Genomic DNA, 20,224 nt, shown 5'->3' on the forward strand with positions numbered 1-20,224 from the left:
ATCATGAGTCAGCAAATATCATGTATTCTCAGTTCTAAGCTCCATTTTACTGTTTCTAAAACAAGGATGCTACATACTTTTCCTCAGTTCTAGGATGTTATTGATTTTAAGTTCTTATTTTATGGTCAAGTTTGTGGAAGATCCAAATGAAGCAGCTATAGTCTCTGAGGATCCAAACCTCATCTTCATTTTGGGCTTGTTCCTTCTACCTTACCCCAATATCTAATGAACCAACAAGTCTTGTTTTTAAAAACTGCCTTGTCCTCCCTGTTCCAATTGCTAACGTAACCTCTGAGTTCAGGCCCTCATCATCTCATACACAGATTACAACAGTCTTTCTGCCTCCCTCTTTCAAACCACCTTACACAGAGATTCTTTAAACTATATTTTCCTAAAGAATTTGGATCGTGTCACTCCCTAGCTACAAACCTTTACTGGTTTCTAGAGCCTTGGAATAAAGTTCAGTTCCTTAGCAAAGCATTCAAAAGCCCTCCACCATCTGCGCCCAACTGACTTTTTCAGTCTTGGCTCCCAAAGTCCTCCCCCCCACCTAACATCCTCATGCTATTTTTCAAATGCACCTTGACTTTTTCCACTTCTAAGCCTTTGACTATGTCATTCTTTCCTTCTACCTAGAACATCATTCCCCCTGCCATCCATATGACCATAACATCCTAACCACCTTTTAAGACCTAGCTCAAAAGTACCTTCCTCATGAAACTTTTCTTGACCACCATTTTTGTTTCGTAGAATGCTTAGGAGGATTTTTATTTTCTTTTAAAAGGACGTGTAAGCTAATGGAAAGAATACTCAACAGTTCTGTTTAAGCTGGGAGGAAAGTGATTTTAAAAAATCCATATCCATGTGATGTTGTCAATTTCTTCCTCCTCTTCCATAAACTAAACTGTTTCAGGGAATGATTTAAATTAATATAGAGTTTGGATGCCATGGTGTGCCTCAGGAGGGATTTTCTGCATTAGCAAGTGCAGAGTGAAAGATACTCAAGTAGTACCCCATCTGTAATGGTATTCTGCCTCAAGACCAGCACTTTTTTCTCCTTCAAGAACTGCTTAATACTTATATTCTCTCAGAGACAGACACTGCAGACAGTGTAACCATCTGGCACAAGTTAATTTTCTAGTAAACAAAAGGTGGCTATTTTCCATGTGCTCCTGGAGACAGGGACCTGTAACTGGACTGAAAAGGGTTATCACTGTGCAAGAGCTACACTTATCCATGTTATAAACCATTTTTCGGCATGGACACAAGAAGGGTGGGGAAAAAGACCTTCAAACCTACCCTAAAATAGCCTTGGAGAGAATGACTGTGAACATCAAAAGATAACTTTCAAAGATAATAATGTCAACGAAAACTTAAATTTGTCTAAACAAATATAGACATCCAGATATATTATATATGGTATATACATAGGTACACTGTATGACTAAAATTAATCTATGAACAGATATTCAAGCTTATTCAAGTATAGAGTTTAAAAGCTTGATTTAGGATGTTTCCAAATAGAAAAATGATGTTAGTTGAAAAACTAGTGATATCTGAATTAAGTTTGGAGTTAAGTTGATAGTAATGTACCAGTGTTGGTTTCTTAGTGTATGTAAGACTTTAAACAATAACAGAACTAGATGAGGGGAACTACACTCAATATGTTGCAATAACCTATAAGGGAAAGAATCTGAAAAAGAAAAAATATATATATATATCTGAATTACTTTGCTGTACACCTGAAACTAAGATGACATTGTAAATCAACTATACTTCAATAAAAAATTAAATTAAATTTAAAAAATTTTAAAAAGAGTAATATATGTGAAAAAATCTCAAAATCCTATACAAATGTTATACTTATTATTATGCTTTGTGTTTATATGGTTTTCTACTTTGTTCATAAGATATAACCATCTGCAATATTTTCATATTTCTACCTTTATTATAACTAAACAAAATGTCAACACAGTGAAGTAATTTTCAAATGTTAATTTTCATAGTTTGCCAAACATACAATAAACATGTTCCAACTTTAATGTTCCTACCATTTTATTTTACCTGTTCTAACAATTAGAGAACAATGAATTTGGCTAAGAATGATTTCAGATTAACTTCTCTAATATAAAGCACTCAACTTTTATAATATATGTGGAGCAAGTAATAAGCACGGAAATATGTAATTGCTTTTAAAGAAATATTTGTTTTCAATTTAGGTTTCAGAGTAATGTGGAAGACTAAATTATTTTATCTTAAATGGCTGTTAGGTAAAACTCTATGTATCAGTAATAGGTTAGGAAATGGAAGCATAGTTATAGAAAGAAGGAAAATAAACTTTTAAGAGCATTGGACCTTAAACTCTACTATTATTCCATAAACCACAAAAAGACCACACAGTTATTAAAGATTATCAATCACAATTTATAATATTTCTATATACAGTTAGTTGTACTCTGTTATTATAATATTTTTAAGTGTAGATTTTAATCCAAGGTTTTCTTTTTATAACCAAGAAATAAATGCATATGTGTTCATTTTGAGGAAGAAAAAAGAAGAGAACTGGATGAGGTGGTATATAGGTACTCTATTTGTAACTTTTCTGTAAATCTAAAATTATTCCAAAATTTTAAATTTTTTATTTTAAAAAGGAGAACTTACTGGGATAACACAAATTGACATAATCACATTAATTAAAAGATTTTCTTTGAATTAAAAAAACAAGTTGGTTTATTAGTTTTTCTCAAAAGTGAGGTTTTTTTAAACTTTTTTTTGCGGTGGGGGTTGGGGGGGGGGGCGGGCCGTGCCGCTAGGCTTGCAGGATTTCAGTTCCCCCACCAAGGACTGAACTGGGGCCTTCAGAGTCTTAACCACTGGACAACGAGGGAATTCCCTAAAAAACTGTTTTTTTAACTTTGATGTTTTTAAACTTTTTCAGGTTTACTTGGTAAAGACTATCAGTTACGAAACGGGCTGGGTTTTTTCAGCAGGATCCACCTACAAACACGTATAGGTAGGTTTTATGGCTTAAATCCCAAACTGGCTAATGCCAAGATACCTGACTGACTTCTGTCATCAGCTGGTATGGCCGACTATAGCTCAGAATGCTATGTGAATATGGAATAACTTTCCTTAGAACAGCTTAGCACTATTTTCCTAAGTGTGAAGTGTGCATATTTTTGGACCCAGCCATCGAGAATTCCTCATTAGTAGATAATACCACAGGTATACAAAGATGTGTACACAAGGGCATTCATTATAGCACTATTTAATATAACAAAAATTTGAAACATAAATAATGATATACACAGACACTGGCATACTACATAACCGAATTATGACATAGGTTTATATTAACAGACACAGAAATATGTCCACATGAAAAAAAAAAAGACTAAAGAACATGTGGGAATGGAATCACACAATCTCACTATGTAAAACTATGCATATACAACTATGCGTATATATGCTCATATTGAGAGATATCGCAGGACAGGGGTAAAGATGGGGAAGGAGATATTTTATTTTTTTCTTTATATTTTCTGTAATCCTTAAATAATTTTGGATAAGCCTGTATAATTTTTTTGAAAAATAATAAAGCTGTTCTTCATAATGCTATAGAAGAAATTTGTTTCACACTCAAATAAGACATTAAGTACCCAAATATGTAATTTTTAAAAAGTGATCCCCTGTTCATGACTGAAAATGGCAAAATATTTGTTATTAAACTTACTGTAAACTATAACCCTAGAAAGCTGAGAAACAGTTCTACTATAAAAACATCAGACATTAGCCAAAGACTCTAGGTTGTCAATTTAACTGCAACATTAGCTATATAATTTTAGCTTATAGACAAGACATGTCACAGTATTATTATGCTTAGCTAGAGCTAAACTATAGTTATAAATATCAAGTTATTTCACAAAGATTCTATTTATAAATATGTACCTTAGCTGAGATCAGTCAATAGATTTTTTTTGCACAAGCAACAGAAATCTGTCCTCTTGCCAAGGATTTATCTTTCCATACCAATGAACTGGGGAGCTGCAAGAGAACTTATAACACATTCAATATTCTCCATTATATGAGAGATGAGGAAAGATGAAGCTTTAAAATGTTAAATGGTTCCTGTAAGGTCAACAGCTAGTTGATGGCAGAGCTGGGCCTATCACCCAGATTCTGGTCATAAGGCTCAAAATGAATTATTCCTACATACCCATTAGGATGGCTAAAATTAAAAATACTGACAATTTCAAGTGTCGCAAAGATGCAGCACAAATGGGACTTTCATATGTTACTGGTGGAGATGCAAAAGGGGACACTCTCTGGAAAACTGTTTGGCAGTTTCTTATAAAGTGAAACATACACACACCATATCATCAAGCAGTCCCATTCCTAGGTATTTACTCTAGAGAAATGAGAACTTACATTCACCCAAAACTGGAAACGATCCAAATGTCCTTCAACTGGTGAATGAATAAACAACCTGTGGTACATCCACACAGTGGAATACTACTTGGCGATAAAACGGAACAAACTGTTGATCCACACAAAAACTTGGATGAATCTCATAGGCATTATGCTGAGTGAAAGAAGCCAGTCTCAAAGGGTTACATACGGAATGATCCCACTTACACAGCATTCTCCAAAAGACAAGACTATAGAGATGGACAACAGATCAATGATTGTCAGAGTGGAGGGTAGGGGAGAGTATGAATGAAAAGGGATTACAGAAGGAGTCTTTGGGTGATGGACTTGTTCTGTATCCTGATTGTGGTGGTGGTTACACGAATATATACAGGTATGGATACTTAAAGAACTGTACACATGCCAAAATGTCAATTTTACTGTACATTAATTTAAAAATTAAAATAGGGACTTCCTTCAACGCACTGCAACTACTGAAGCCCGTGCACTCTAGGGGTCTGTGTGCTGCAACTACTGAGCCCACGTGCTGCAACTACTGAAGCCTGCACGCCTAGAGCCTGTGCTCTGCAACAAGAGAAGCCACTGCAATGAGAAGCCCGTGCACTACAACGAAGGGTAGCCCCCACTCGCTGCAACTAGAGAAACCCCGCGCGCAGCAACGAAGACCCAACGCAGCCAAAAAAAAAAACCAAAACAACAAAAACCCCAGGGACTTCCCTGGTGGTCGAGTGGTTAGGACTCTGCGCTTCCACTGCAGGGGGCATGGGTTCGATCCCTGGCCGGGGAACTAGGACCCCGTATGCTGCACGGTGTGGCCAAAAAAAAATACATAAAATAAAAAATAAAAAAAACTAAAACAGGGCTTCCCTGGTGGCGCAGTGGTTGAGAATCCGCCTGCCAATGCGGGGGAAACGGGTTCGAGCCCTGGTCCGGGAAGATCCCACATGCCGCGGAGCAACTGGGCCCGTGAGCCACAGCTACAGAGCCTGCGCGTCTGGAGCCTGTGCTCCGCAACAAGAGAGGCCACGATAGTCAGAGGCCCGCGCACCGCGATGAAGAGTGGCCCCCGCTTGCCACAACTAGAGAAAGCCCTCGCACAGAAACCCAACTTGCACAGAAGACCCAACACAGGCAAAAATAAAATAAATAAATAAATATTAAAAAAAAAAAAAAAACGAAAACAAATTACTTACTCAGTCTCTGGCTTCTAAAAGCCAGAAATATTTATGGATTTTTAAATTCAATTTTAAAATTAATTTTTCAATTAGCAAAATAAAATGATTTGATGGGTCTTTTCCTATAAAATCTCAATGCCAAGAAAAGAATACATTCAACTTGGCAAGTTACATAGCCTCATTTTGTCTTAATTTCCCTGTTGGCAAAATGGGGATAATAATACCTACCTCAAAGGGTTATATGAGAATTAAATGGTAGATAATAAATAAATAAAAATATAGACATATTCACAGTATACATAACTTTGGGTATGGAAATGGAAGACAACTTGAACCAAGTAACTTTTAAGTTTTGTCCTTCCAGAGAACCAGGTTCTGATTATCGCTTTTCTGATAGAGCTGTCTCTGAAATATAGTCCAAGCCCAGAGTCTGATTTTCACACAGAAGTAAAAATTCACTACTGAGTCCTTGATGTATTTTTATTCTGTAACGACTGTACACAAATTGTTGTTTAAACCAGATTCTGTGTTAAAGAAGATTACACTGTATATATTTGTATATATTTGTTTGTACATATTTCTTAGTCCTCTCAATTCTACCTAACTTAATGAATAAACAGGTAGCCTGTGCTCATCTGTGTGTGTGTGTGTGTGTGTGTGTGCGTGTGTGTACGTGTGTGTATTAATAGCAGGTGTCCTACCTCTCAGAAGAACACAGTTTAAATGCTAGGCAAAATGAGAATCTAACCTTAACCTTTCCAGAGTTTCAGGTCTTTAAGAATTACCCCTCTATATGGAGTAAGGTCATAAATATGATGATTTTCTTCATGCCACATTTCTTAGCTTTCTACTTTCAAACTCATACCTTTAAGCCCAGCTTTTCGTTTTATCACTCCCCACCCCCATTTAATCCAGTAAGCATTTTGCTTAGCATCTACTTCAAGAAAATACTTTTTGTTAAGCTCTATTTAGGGCAGTGATTTTCAAACTGTCTGTCCCAACCCAAGTTTTACAAATGAAATAGAGTAAAATAACAGACTGCCTCACAGATGGTAAGGGTAAATACTGTTTCATGAAGCTTTTGTTTCAGTTGTGGGTGGGGACATGTATGTGAGTGAATAATGTAGGCATGCATATACTGCTTCTTACTGTGGATCATGGTCCAAAAGTTCGAGGAACAGTGTTACAGGGATTAAATAAACATCAGCTCTAGATTTAGAACAGTACAACCCTGCAACAGTTGGCTTCTCCGGACATGTTTTTTGGTACTCACTGTACCACCTGAGCTTAGAGACACAAGTCATCTTTAAAGAAAGAAAATCTAACCTTCCGTTTGAGGTGATGAAAAGGTTGAGGAGATACTGAAAGGCAGAACAAACTGTCCTTTGGTTATTGTTACAATCCCCGACAAGTTGGAATGGATGCAGAAGTGTATACTTTCTTTATCACGACCTGACAGGAGGAAACTAGCCATTTGAAATAAGATAATTTTTAAATTAAAAAAAATTATGTAGTATACACTTGCATGGATCAAAAATTTTAAATACAGAAGAGAATACAGTGAATAGAGCAGCATTACTCATGACAGCTGTACCAGAAACAATCCAAATGTCCATTAATGGTAGAATGGAGAAATAAATTATAATATATGCATACAACGGAATATTATATGAGAATAAACTAATTATTGTTACATATAATGATATGGGTGCATCTTATAAGCCATACTCAAATGAGTACATACCGTATTACACTTACATATGGCTTAGAGATTTTCCATAGTAATACACAGTTTTTTCATTCGTTTTTGTAGCCATATAAAATTTATTCAGTTGCATGAATATATGTTACTTTATTTATCCAATTCTTACTGATGGGCATTTAGGTTTTTTCCAAACTTTTGATGAGTTAATTTAAATGACTTTGTATGCTTGGTATGCTAAAAAGAAAACTGAAGGGCTCAGGATCTTTCAGGCAAGGTAACTTCAAACTCTAGTTCCTAGTATATTAATACAGGAAAAGCCCCTGGGCATCTGGGTCACAGTTTTAAGAGGAACTGGGAAAAATACATATTTATGCACAAAATTGCGATCATAAACACTCTCCTTGCCACCCCCTCAAAAAATGAAACACTTCCCATGTATTTCAATGTTTCTAGGCCACTGATACTATTCTAGATCTATTAAAATGATACATGCAGAAGGGTGAAAACAATTCATAAGAACCTAGTTACAAAACTCATTTTATAGCTCACACAGGGTAATTAAGAAGTTATATTCCATTGAATTCCCCAAACTGAATCAAAATTCCAAAGCTGAAAAGTATAAATGTGTAAAAGACTATATTCTACACTAGCATTAAAGACAAAAGGAATCACCCATCACTGCATATCTTGGTGAAATCCAGGTAGAGTCACAACCCTCTGATGCCACATGCATAGTAAAGACCAAACAATCAGGCTAAAGAGCCATTCTTTGCATCATTTCCATTCTTATTCTCTTCCAACAAACACTTCTCACCACACACTGATTGGTCTATCAAGAAACTGACAAAAGCAACTAGCTACCTGCTAAGCCATTTGACTCTAGTAAACTAGAAAAAATAATAATTAAAAAAATAGCACCCCTTTCCAAGAAAAATTTTACTTAGCAAATGTATTATATTTGAGAAAAAAATATATAACTCAATCATCTAAATTTTATTTGTTTAGTCAGTCTGGGCTCACACAGCATTAATGATGGTGTTATTAATATTATACATTCTGGCCGAGGTTAAGTTTTTTCAAGTGTTCTGCAAAGTCTAAGGAAAGTCTAAGACCATTATTTGCCAATCCCTCTTTATCAGCAACCCAATACTAGTGACTGATTCCACTGATGGGCAAGCCCCTAGGTGGCTCAATAATAAAAGAAAATAAGGTTTAGCAGATTTCCTTGAGGTAAATCCTAATGCATTACTGATGTGTCTACCTTATCTGAAAAGTCTCTAGCTAACTTTGGTGGGTTCATAGACTTATCACAGTGATATTCTGCAAAAATGACAGAATAATTTAATTCTATAGAACCCAAGAAATCCTATTTTAAAAGCTCTATGCACTGAATAAAACTGTATACATGCTCTTGAATCTACTTTTCAAAGTAACCAGTCTCTTAAACTATATTTAAAAAAGGAAAAAGATAATGTCATATTTTACCATAAAACTGCCTTTTTGACTAAAAACCTCAGAAGAGCAATAGGAATTCTTTAAGAAAAAATGTTCATAAGTGTTTTCAAAAATCAAAGGTAACTGCTATATAAACAAACAGATTAACTAAAATAAGCATCTGATGTCTTCACTGATTCTACCAAGCACTTTATGGCTTGCATTAACCATGAAAATTTACACAAGGCTTTGCACGTGATTCAACTCTGGACACAGAACTTACTGAGCTACGTTAATGTCCTAAAACACCCCTTTCACCGCATAAGCTCTGTAAAGGCTTAAAACAAGCACAGCCTGTGGGTAACACTGTACAATTTGGAGCCAAGTTTTATTGTCTCCACCAAGTTCAGCCAGCCATAGAGCAACAAATCAAAGTTCCAATAAGCACAGTGCACCTGCAAGACTTAGGTATGCTCCCAGTCAAATATTTGCAATTTTTTCATCCCAAATCAGCACAGATGAAAGTATGCAGATCGCAGAACCAGCCCTCTAAATCCTGTAAGCCAAAATGATCTGTAGTTTCACTCCCACATCACTTGTGTCCTACCATTTATTGAGTCCTTAATGCGCATATGTGCCAGGAACTGTTCTAGAAGTTTGCATATATTATCTCTAATACCTATAACAAATCCTGTTCTGCTGATGAGGAAACTGAGGCTAGAGAGGTCAAAGTGACTTGTCCAATGCCATAAAGCCAGTGGCGCTTTATTCAAACTTCGTTCTGCCTGGGTCCAAAGAGCCATCTCCCTGATCCTCCCTCAGCTAAAGTCACTAACTCCAACAGCAGTTCTCCTTTATCAAAGTAAATTCAAGTGCTAACTGTCTGAAATGATGGCAATAGATGAGAAAAATATCATACCTAAAACCACGGCACAAGACCCAGGATTTCCCAGTGAGAAAACTCAATCACCTCCTTTAGAATAACTAGTTCCAAAGGCTATGATTCAAAATCAACTGACTTTTTAGAACAAGGGAAATGAAACTCAAGAGTGTATTCACATTTTTGGTGAAATTTTCTAAAACTCTTGAGAAAAAGGTGATTTTTTTAAGCAATTCACTTTTACAGTTTACTTCTTTGATAGGCTTCAGACATTCAAAAACAAAATCACATCAGAAGCATTACTAATCAACTTTTTTCTACAGACTTGAAAAGTATCTTCTTACCACACTACAAGATTACTTCTCATACTTAGAGCAGAAATGGAAACAGCTCTGGGTGTCACGAATCAGATCTTGAGGCCACAGTTGCAGAAAGTAGGTGCTGTTTCCCTTGAGTAGGAGCTGCTGATCTGAAACCTCCCAAGGGAAGGGTGTCTGAAGAAGGGTGTCTGACAAAGAGCATTGAAAAAACTAAAGCAAGCTGTTTGTATTAATGAGAGTGAGCTGCTGGCACCACTACTCCGTAAGTGTTTCACTGCTATGCAATTGTTTTCCAGCTTCCAAGCTCTGAATCTGGCAGAGAGAACGCTGTTCTCACAGCCATATGAGTTACATGATCAGCTGCTTTGTGGTGTGTGGGTGTTTAACTAGGTAAGTGACTGGTTAGAAGAGGTTCTGCAATATTAAATCAAGGAAGCACACTGTCCCCTGAGATTTTAATGATTTGTCACTATACTACACTGACAAAGAAAAGCAACATATTTGCAACTTTGAAATACTTTGAGTTTAGGATAGGCAAATAATTTCTGACAGTAAAACTTAAGGCATGACATGAAAAAAATATATAACCTGTAATATAAGCCACTTCAATCACGTTTATTGAAAATCCTTCCATTAAAACATTTTAAAATGGATGACTCTGATGGCAACATCACCCTGAAAAAAGACATGAAATCATATTTAATAAAGTTGAAAAATCTTCACAGAGCAGGTGCTCTATTACGGGAATAATAAGGCCTTCTTTTAAGAGATGGGATCAACCTCAAAGAACACAAAACAATTCCAGATAGGCATCAGAAAACAGACCACTGACTGTTGTTGAAATATATTACATTTAGAAGATAGTGCAAGGAATATACGTTATCAACTGGTCAAATTTAGGCAAGTTATTTTGAGTTCAGTTTTAACTGTTTCTGAAACTCTCACATACATCTCTTTACAGGAAGACAGGGGAATGATACCTTACAAATACCTAACTCACTGTGATCAAAGAACAGAACACAAGGATACATATTTAATCTACTTTGTTGCTTATTGCTCAGGACCAAAGTAATGCCAATCCTCGAGAGAAACAAAACAAAGCAAAACACAAAACTCAAATTCCTTTCACTTTTGCATAATATAGATCTTAACCTGAGGTCCCAGGACCAGGCTCAAGATGACTGTAATTGCATACAAAAGTATGTGTGTCTATTTCACCGAGAAGAGGGTCCTAAAGGCTTCCATGACTCCAAAGAAAGGTTAAGAACCACTGAAGTAGACTTTTCCAGAATCCCTAAAACTCAGCAGTGAACATTTTAAACAGAATTATACTAAAGGTAGTATCTATCTGCATACATGTGCACCGTCCTGATACAAACATCCAAGATGCCTGCCAGCCCTATCACAGTACAGCTCGCCACTCTCAAATCAGCCCTACATGGGAACATCACCTGCACACACTCTCACATGCCAGCCACAGCAGCTCTTCATTCCCTAAGCATACACGTGTCAACAAAGCATGTGCTAGTTGCCATTCCCAGAACAATACGGACCTGGCCATCTCTGGGAAAAAATACACGTTCTTCCCAAAATATTACTCTATATATTTACCATGCCTTGACCACAGACGTTAAAAATTACAACAAAAATAAATGAAATTTAAAATAAAATGAAATTCCCACACACCATATGTATGTAATTAACTGGGAAAAAAGCATCACTCAGGTATTACTGAGGGTCCATGGGAGATGCATATAGGGGAAACACTGTAATAATGATGCTTGAACACGGGACAATCAAAGACAGACTCACGCAGCACCATCCTGAGAACATGGTTGTAGAAGGCACCCTTCTCCAAAGGCAAAAGCACATTCCTTTGATTGGCACAAGCCATTCCTGACAATGGATCCGCGATGACAGGGACTGTTCCGCAATCAGGAAGTGTGTGTGTGTGTTTTGTGGGGGAGGGATATGCTAGATGTGATCAAAGACTGGCTCTCTTCAAGAAGAGCATATGGGATCTTAAATCGTGAAGACAGTCTTCGAGGGTGAGGCAGGGGCATTTATCATTTCTACAGGAGACATTCCTCGACAATGAACATGTTCTGTGCAGATGTAACGCGGGTGTCACTACCTTTAGTGGCTCCCATCTAAGAATCTCAAGCAGAGCCTGATTGGAGGGGAGGAGGTGGTGGGGGTGGAGAAAGGTCTGCATTACCCTCCGGGTGAGTGTGGGGCGGGTGTACACTAGATACATTTTATCTCAGGCGGCACAATACTCCCGGGGGTTGGGGGTTTGGGCGCAGCCGCAGGGCAGGGGAGGCAGGGGGTGCAAGCCACCAGCCTCAGGGCAGGCGAATGCTCGGAGGAGGACCGGTGCAAACCTCCCCCTCGGCCCGCTAACCCGTGCAACACCAGCCTCCCCGCGGGCCGCGGGGCGAGCGGACTCTGCAAAACTGGAGTCCAGCCCGGGTCCGGGAAGGAGGGGGCGAAGGTGCAGAAGCGGGCGCCCCCGGCCCAGGCTCGGGGCCAGAAGAGCGCAGCGCCCCGGGCCTCCCCGCCGGATGGGGGCTGCTCCGGCCTACTGGACGCAGCTGCCTTGGCGAAGGGCTAACCCGGCGCCCAGAGCCCCAGTCGGCTCAGCGGGCGGCGGAGAGGAAGGACTGCTGCCAGGGGCGCAGCCGCGACTGTGGCGTGTGCGTTGGGGGCAGGGGCCCCTACTCACCCAGGCCGGCCGCCTCCGCCTCCGCCGCCCCGACCGCCGCCTCGGCGGTCCATCCCTGCGGCGGGGGGCCTGTAGCCGCGGCGCTCGAGTAACAACCACCGGCCGGGCCGGCCCCTCCCCCCTGCCCAACGTCTGTCCTCAGGGCCGCTCCGCAGTCCCGGCCTCGGCCGCCGCCGCCGCCGCCGCCGCCGCCGCCGCAGCGCTACGTGGCCGCCGCTCCGACGTCTCGCGACTCCCTTCCGAGCGCGCGAGGGCGAGCGGGGCCGGCGGGGCGGGCGGCGCGCGGGGAGGGAGGCAGGGGAGGGGGTGTGCGTGTGTGCTTGTGTGTGCGGAGAGGACGGCAGAGAGGGAGGGAGGGACGGCGAGCGGCGGCGAGAGCGCGCGCGCGCCCGCGGCCCCTTCCCTCTCCGGCCCCCCCGCCCAACGGGGAGCCCGACACCTCCCTCCGCCCGCCCCCCTGGCATCCCGGCGCTGGGCGCGGCGGCGCGCATGCGCAGCCCTCGGGGCCGGCCCCGGCGCACCTTTTCTCCCTCCTGCCACATTGTGAGCGCTCCACCGCCCACAGAACTGCCAATTCCCGCTCCACCACCGCCTCCCCCACTCCGCCCACTCCCGAGCACCCAGGTAAAGGCGTGGAGTGCGCGTGCGCACCGCTCTCCTTGGGTCTGGGGGCGTGGCTGCTGAAAGGAAGCCAAAACGTAGAGTGGGAGGGAGCTTTGGGTTCTGGGGGGTGGGGTTCCACGAAGTAGGGGGGCGGGTTAAGATTAGGGAAAGGTGAAGTGAAGAAAAGTAGGCCCGAGTGAGATTTAGAAGTAAAAGAGCTTTTTTTGGTTTATGAAGTAAGGTAAGAAAACAAACAGCTTGACTCTGGCCTCCTTGTTACCGAAGAGCAGTATGAGTGACAGAAGACAGAAATAAAAGAGGCAAAATATAAGCAGTAGTGGTCATTCGCTAGAGTAATGGGACAGCTAATAAAAACGAGAAATTTAGAGATCACCCAGAGTGGTCAGAAGAACAAATTTAGAGCCGTGCTTGTTCTGTGGCCAGAAATAGGGAAGGGGATATGTGTGTGTGCGCGTGTGTGCGCACACGCGCGTGTGCTTGAGAAGGGAGCTGCCAAAAGAAAGGAAGCCTCCATTTAAGTATTATAGCATTATGACTAATTAGCTATTAATCATTAATATAATTAAGGGTACTATTAGCTAACAAGGTAGCATTTATCCAAGTTCATAGCCAAGAGAAGTAGTCCATAATTGAAAGTGCTTGGAGTACAGAGAGGGGAAATGAACCCAGCAAGGTAAAGGCCTTAGATGGAGTAGAACCAAGGCATGACCTTTCCCACCATAAACCAAACTTCCTTGATGTTTTCCAAAGTTTATCTTTTTTTTTTTAATAAATTTATTTTTTCATTTTTGTCTGTGTTGGGTCTTCGTTGCTGCGCACGGGCTTTTCTCTAGTTGCGGCGAGCAGGGGCTACTGTTACGGTGCATGGGCTTCTCATTGCGGTGGCTTCTCTTGCTGCGGAACTCGGGCTCTAGGCGCGCGGGCTCAGTAGTTGTGGCTTGCGGGCTCTAGAGCGTAGGCTCAGTAGTTGTGGCGCATGGGCTTAGTTGCTCTGCGGCATGTGGGATCTTCGCGGACCAGGTATCGAACCCGTGTCCCCTGCATTGGCAGGCGCATTCTTAATCACTGCGCTACCAGGGAAGTCCCTCCAAATTTTATCTTAATTGGAATTCCTTATTATCCTTCCATTATTAAAAACACACTTAACAAATGTTCTTGCACTAAGGCTGAGCTCTCAACATTTTGAAGACAGATGCAGGTATTTCTCCCCAAAATAGCAGCCCCCCAAAAATTCCTGTGGGGAGTAAAATGACCTGAGTCTGGGAAAAGATTAGGGAAGAGATTGAAACTTTATAAAGGGGTTTGAGGGTTAACTCTGTCCTTAGCTACTTCCAAAAACATATGCTTGGTTTTTATTACACTTGGACTCCATACTCTAGGGATTGCAATTTAGCAACTTTGGGTCATGTTCTTCAATAGTGAGTGTCTTCAGTGGGTAAACACTAAAAATGATATATTTCAGCAAGTAGAGAAAATCTTCAGGCCGAACAGGAGGAAGCAAGCATAAGTAGTAAAAGAAAAGACTTAGATTCAGTGTGAGAAATAACTTGGCATCCGTGGAGGCTGGTGAGCCTAGAATATCTGACTGAGGTGTCCAGCTTTGCCTTCTTGGACATTTGATCCATCCCCCACCCTATGCCTGTCAGGGCTATCCTGCTTGGAAGAGGGGTATGCAGAGTGACGGCTAAAGAACCAAGTCTCTAGGAGTTTCTACCCACAGGCCAAACCTCTGAAGGGCTCCTAGTCATTGGAATAGTAATATGGTCACCTTCCATTTGAAGCATGCTTTATGGTTTTTGCAGAAAGTTTATGTCCATTATCAGATTTTGCAACAACCCCATGAAGCAGGCAGAACAGGTATTATTCCCAGTGAACGAAATCCAGGCCAAGGTATGTTTACTGGCTCAGCCCAAGTCACCCAGCCCAGTCAACAATGGAGGCAAAGCAGGACTCCCAATGTGCTGTCCTCTTAAAGGGTTTAACAGGCCTTCTCGGAAAAACAGCTACATATTCCTCTGGATTGAAAACAGGTAGCCTGGCCATGTGAGGGATAATAATTCTAATATTCAGTTCTACATCTGCATCTCCTTTATTTCTTGTTTTTTTTCGTCCTTGCTCTCTCCAGGCCCCTGGCACTTGCCCTGTGTATCTGAAGCCTTGGCAACTGGTACTTTGGGAGGCCGTGGGCCTGGCAAGGCGATCGCATTTCCTCTGCTCCCCCTTAACTCTTCCCCCTTGAGAACCTGCAGGAAGAAGGGCTGTCATCACTTTGCTAGTCCCAGTGCCTCCCTTCTTCGTCCTGGCAGTCATTATAGGCAACATTTAGCACCCACATCTGGCCTTATTGGAAGACGAGGCTTCTGTCATCCTGGTTTCCTGGCCCTGGATAGTTCTTCACTAACTTTCTCATTAAGGCCGTGGGCAGAAACCAACAGAACCCCCCGCCCCCCCTTTTTCTTTTGGCCACGCCACGTGGCTTGTGGGATCTCAGTTCCCTGACCAGGGAATGAACCTGGGCCATGGCAGTGAAAGCCTGGAATCCTAACCACTAGGCCCACCATTTTTTTTTTTTTTGATTTAAAAATTTTAGTGAAAATTCTTTATATTTTGACAGCTCTGGAAACCTTCACAAATTTAATTTAAACAGCAACAGAGTTATCTTGTTCCTGTAAGGTGAGCTGGACAGCCTGGTACAAGCTCCCTATTCACTGCATTTCTTTGCTCCCCAAGTTTCCAGGGGTGTACCCCCAGTCAATAATAGTTCTTTCCACCTGTACTTATAGAGGGGCAGTGGCTGTGGCTCCCTGCCCACCCATTAACTAAGGTAACCCCGTCCTACTGCACCGGACTTGGGGCCAGAGCCTGGTCGTGGTCTCCTAGGCCCTAATACTTGTAGTGCTGTGACCTTTGTTCAATCACTCCACCTTTGAGGCTTTGTGAAAAGAGGGGATTATATGGCTCTTAGTGCCTTCCAGATCTGATACCTAGGATTCTACTTTAGAAAGTTGACTGTGTTCGTTAATACCTTGTAATTCCATTCCTTTCCTAAGAGTCACTATCCAATTCTCATCTTTAAGCCCTTCCTATAGGAAACTGCCCCTTTTACAGAATGGATAAAGATGTCCTGGACTCCCCTTTTGTATTCACTTTTTTTTTCCTCAGATCTCTAAGCGATAATGTTTAAAGACAGCTCAGAAAGCTGGACTTCTGGCTTGTCTGCCATGGGGCTTGTACGCATGCGTGCACTTGTGGACATGTGTATATGTGGTCCATGGGCACTTTCATTCTGTGCCCCCTCAGCTCCCAGCACCCCCACTAAAATTACAGAGAAAAGTTAAAACAAATGCCAGAATGCACCAAAAGGCCAGGTGTGTGAGTGGAGCTGTTCTGCTTTGGGGATGGAGGTGAGGGAGGCTATTGAGATAGCCACTGTCACTTCAGTCTCAGCTGGTTTTAGCTGTAGCATGGCCTGGGACCATCAGTTGGTTCATAGCTCCCTGCAGCTGTGGTCTCTATACATCAGCTTCTCCATTTGAAACATCTCAGAGTTTGGATCACGATTACTCTGGTGTCCTTATCATCAAATTGCATTTTATAATTTTTTAAAAAACACACGTATGGGGACTTTCCTGTTGGCGCAGTGATTAAGAATCCGCCTGCCAATGCGGGGGACACAAGTTCAATCCCTAGTCTGGGAAGATCCCACATGCTGCAGAGCAACTAAGCCCGTGCACCACAACTACTGATCCTGTGCTCTAGAGCCCACGAGCCACAACTACTGAGCCTCTGTGCCACAACTATGGAAGCCTGTGCGTCTAGAGCCCGTGCTCCACAGCAAAGACCAGCCACCGCAATGAGAAGCCCGCGCACCGCAACCAAGAGTAGCCCCCGCTCACTGCAACTAGAGAAAGCCCGTGCGCAGCAACAAAGACCCAATGCAGCCCAAAAAACCCAAAGCCAAAACCAAACAAAAAAACCAAAAAACAAACAAAAAAGATGTATGTGACAATTTCTACAAATCTTTCTTTTACAGTATTTCATTTAATCCTTCCCTCAACCCTGGGAGGTAGGAAGGGCAGAAAACATTTCCGCTATTTTTTTTAAACATCAAATTAAAAACAAGGTCCGGATTTTAAGGGTAACATGGCCAGAATGAAATCCTGGGTCTCCAGGGTCCAAGTCCAGGACTTGTGTGTGACACGGTACTGCAGCCCTTTGCTGGACACCATATAAAGCACATGGAACAGATGTGGTCTCTGCTGTCTGGAAGTTTGGACTCAGATGGCCAGCCACGATTCTGGTCAACATAAAAGGACAAAGTGATTCACGGTCGACTCACATACGCCAATAAAGAAATGAGTTAAATAGATAAGGAAAGCCATGTTTACCTGGCCTATTAATGATTTTTTAAATTCCAGTTGGGTAGAAAGGACAATGTTAATGAGACTAAGGTTTTAGGCCAGTCCCATCTGCCTACTTGCTTCGCACACGGAAAAACTATTTGTAGCTGCACTGCATGCTCTTTCCCCTTCTTGTCGTCAACATTCTATCAACCTTCCTGAAATAACTACTAAGTGTCTGTCATGCAAGGTGGGAATCAAGGACCATGAAGAAATCATCTCTACCCTCAAGCAGCCTCTCTAACCATTTTCCTGATTCAAACCACTTGTGAAAGCATTAGTTAACCCTGCGTCTACCATCTCTACGGATGGAAGGACAGATTAACTTAGTCTCTGTCTGTCCTGTTGTGTGAGGGCCTGAGATTCATCTTTATCCATGCAAGATGGCCAGTTAGGACAGTAGAGAGGTGGGCTTTGGGATCTGAGGGACGTTGGTACTACCCCAGAGAAGCTAGGCTACCACACTACCTGCAATAGCTTAGCTTCCTGGATATCTAAGCAAAGGCCAAGAGGAATCCTGGGGTTAGGGAGTGTGGGCAGCCCAGGGCAGGGACCCACAACAGGAGAACATCTCCCATCTCTAAATGGACTGTTGCAGCCCAATTCCTCCCCTGGGGGGTTCTGCCTCAAGGTCCATCTACAGGGGAGTGATCTAAGGCAGTTAGGCCCGAATTGTGTTTGAGTCTTTAAAGAGGCTCTCGGATTCTTTTAGGCAGCATGCTTAATTGTTGTCTGTAATTGATGTGACATATGCCCCAGAGGCATGCACTGAGGTCCAACTGAAGACATGGTTTTTAAAAATTGGAATTAATTAATTAAAGAAGGTGGCTGCATGGGGCTGTGCGTTAGTGCCAAACTCCATAACCGTAAACCTGGCAATCCACCCAAGCGGCCTCACTACCTGAGGAACAATCCCGAAATTCTCACAGAGTTGGGATGGGAGACCTGGGATGCAGTGCAGGACATGGCAGCTGCAAGGGGGAAGGAGAGGGCTCAGGGTACCCCCTCTTAGCTTTAGTGACCCTCAAAAGGCTCGTCTCAGGAGAACAGTTTGGGAGCCCCAAGAAACGTGTTGGGGGGGCCAGAAAACTGCAGAAAAGGGAAGGCATGGCCAAAGGAGGTGTGTGAGATTACGGGGGAGGGGTGGCAAAGGGGATGAGGGTGTCCGAAACTGGGGGCTGCAGAGGGAGCTGGAGTTGTTAGCAGGACTGAAGAATGATGGAGGCCCTCAGGTAGCGCCGGGGAAGATCTGTGGGTGGAGAGGACCCTGAGGGCGGAGCTCAGGGGAGGTGGAGCCTGGATGTGGGGGGCAGGAACACAGTGCCTGGGGCCTCTGGCATTCAGAGGTATTCATTAAACTCCTGACCTGAGATCGTTAACAAAGCTGTGGCAGCTTTTCACAGGAGTTGGGTTAAGAACAACAATAATAACAACAATTAATGATAATGAGACCTTACCTGCAGCAAGTTGTTCCTAGAGCTTTGTAGGCATTAAGTCATTAATTCCCCTGGCCCCTCAGGGCCACCTTTTTCTAGAAGTGATGGAGGTGCTAGAGGACACAGTTAATCCTGCGGGGCTCAGCCTCCTGCCAATGGCTGGGTGGGTTCGTTCACATCAAGAGGGGTAAAATCCAGGGTTCACTTCCCATTTCATAAACTGTTATAATCTTTTGCATTTACTGAAATGATACTTAAATGGGGTGAATATAGAAATGTAGAAATCAGCCATCACAACATGTCTAAACAACTTTGATGTGAAAACTCAAGTCCCACCTGACAGCACCAGGCTGGACAATATGCTGCAGTGGAGAGTGACCTGTAGATGACCAGGGAGGGACCAGGAAGTGACCATCTGCTTGAAGCCCTAACTGGTGGCAAGGCTGAGCCTTGGCCTGCAAACAAGGTAAATTGGAGGATTTCAGGTGTTTACCCCCCACAGACCAAGGACGGAAGTTTAGAGTGAGGGCTAGAGGTGAGTAAAAAGAGGAGGATCATTCTAGATTGCGGAGTCATATGGGATGGAGCCTGGGAGCCAAACCTTGAGCAAACCTACTGCCAATAGTGACTACCCTTGCAGACTTCAACCGTTCTTTTATTTATGTGTTTCACGTAACAGTGACTACAAATTACACACACTCAATCCAAAGACAGACTTTCCCTTACATGCCATAGATGGTGAGAGTCATCATCGTTACCCTAGTCAACATCAAAGACAGCAATATAGACAAAAAAATCTCAGCATACCTAAACAGAACGGGTATCCTGGTCATCCTTAGGTCATGGAGCAGCGGGGATGATGCACCCTATTAACGAAGAGGGCAGGTGAGATACAGAGCAGGATCTGAGCTTCTCTGAATCTCAGAGTTGGGCAGAAGAAGAAACTGTGTCACAGCTGAAGCGCCATCACCATTCATATCAGGGAAATAAGAGGGACCAGTCCTTACTCTTCTGACCCTTGCCATCCCTCTAGAAACACAGCCTTCCCTCCCTTCCCTGTATTAGTACAGAGAAAGTCACCTTCTAGAAGGTACTAG

The 20,224-nt window shown here is 42.4% G+C and overlaps 1 protein-coding gene across 2 annotated transcripts in view; it reads right to left on the minus strand.

The window, feature by feature from the left end:
* Positions 1–13,038, minus strand: part of ZNF652 (zinc finger protein 652) — a 69,658-nt gene extending 56,620 nt beyond the window's left edge. For both annotated transcript variants that reach the window (XM_057535636.1, XM_057535635.1), the window contains exon 1: positions 12,668–13,038. The gene's annotated coding sequence lies outside the window, so the exon portion shown is untranslated. The remainder of the gene's footprint in view (positions 1–12,667) is intronic.
* Between the last annotated feature and the right edge of the window lie 7,186 nt (positions 13,039–20,224).

This window comes from Balaenoptera acutorostrata, chromosome 20, assembly GCF_949987535.1.
Source record: "Balaenoptera acutorostrata chromosome 20, mBalAcu1.1, whole genome shotgun sequence".
In the NCBI taxonomy this organism is placed as follows: Eukaryota; Metazoa; Chordata; class Mammalia; order Artiodactyla; family Balaenopteridae; genus Balaenoptera; species Balaenoptera acutorostrata.